Genomic DNA, 1,158 nt, shown 5'->3' with positions numbered 1-1,158 from the left:
AGGTGTTGGAGTTTTCTATAAATTCTAGAGATAATTCCCTTGTCAGATATGTCATTGCCAAATATTCTTTCCCAATCTGTAGGTTCTCTTTTGAGTCTTTTGGAGAAGTCTTTCAAAGCACACAAAAATTTAATTTTCAGAAGGTCCCATTCATCTAGTTTCTCTTCTGCTATTTGTGCATTTTGGGTTATGCTTGATAGTCTATTTATGTCATATATTGTTGTTGTTGTTGTTATGTGACATCGAGTCAGACTTGACTCATAATGAACCCTCCTTGGGTTTCCGAGGTGGTATCACTACGGAAGTAGATTGCCCAACCTTCCTTCTGAGGAGTAGCCAGTGGATTTGAACTGCCAGCCTTCTGGTTAGCAATTAAGTGCTTTAGGCACTATGCTACCAGAGCTCCTATGCCATATATTTGTTGTTATGTACTGTTGAGTCAGACCCGACTCATAGTGACCCCTCCTTGGGTTTCCGAGACAGTATCACTATGGAAGTAGATTGCCCTGTCTTCCTTCCGAGAAGTGGCTGGTGGGTTTGAACCACCAGCCTTCTGGTTAGCAGTAAAGTGCCTTAGGCACTATGCTACCAGAGCTCCCATGCCATATATTAGGGACCCTAAGTTTGCCTCTAGTTTTTATGTGAGGAACTCTATAGTTTCAGCTTTAATGTTTAAGTCTTTCATCCATCTGGAGTTAGTTTTTGTATATGGTGTGAGGTACAGATCTTGCTCCATTTTTCTGTAAATGGATATCCAGTTTTGCCCACACCATTTATTAAACAAACATTCTCTTCCCCATTTAATGGATTTCGGCCCTTTGTCAAAGATCAGTTGACCATAGGTAGATGGATCTATTTCTGGGTTATCAATTCTATTCCATTGGACTATGTGTCTGTCATTGTTCCAATACCAGGCAGTTTTGACTACTGTGGCTGTATAGTAGATTTTGAGATCTGGCAGTGTGAGACCTCCTACTTTGTTGTTCTTCTTCAATACTGCTTTGCTTATCCGGGGTCTCTTTCCTTTCCATATAAAGTTAGTGATTGGTTTTCCATATCCTTAAAAAATGTTGATGGGATCTGGATTAGGATTACATTGAATATATAGATTGCTTTGGGTAGAAATGACATTTTCACAATGTTCAATCTTCCTATACA

The sequence above is a fragment of the Orycteropus afer genome, unplaced genomic scaffold (genome assembly GCF_000298275.1).
Source record: "Orycteropus afer afer isolate SDZICR_OR568_19922 unplaced genomic scaffold, OryAfe1.0 scaffold00408, whole genome shotgun sequence".
NCBI lineage: Eukaryota > Metazoa > Chordata > Mammalia > Tubulidentata > Orycteropodidae > Orycteropus > Orycteropus afer.
This window is presented reverse-complemented; position numbering follows the sequence as displayed.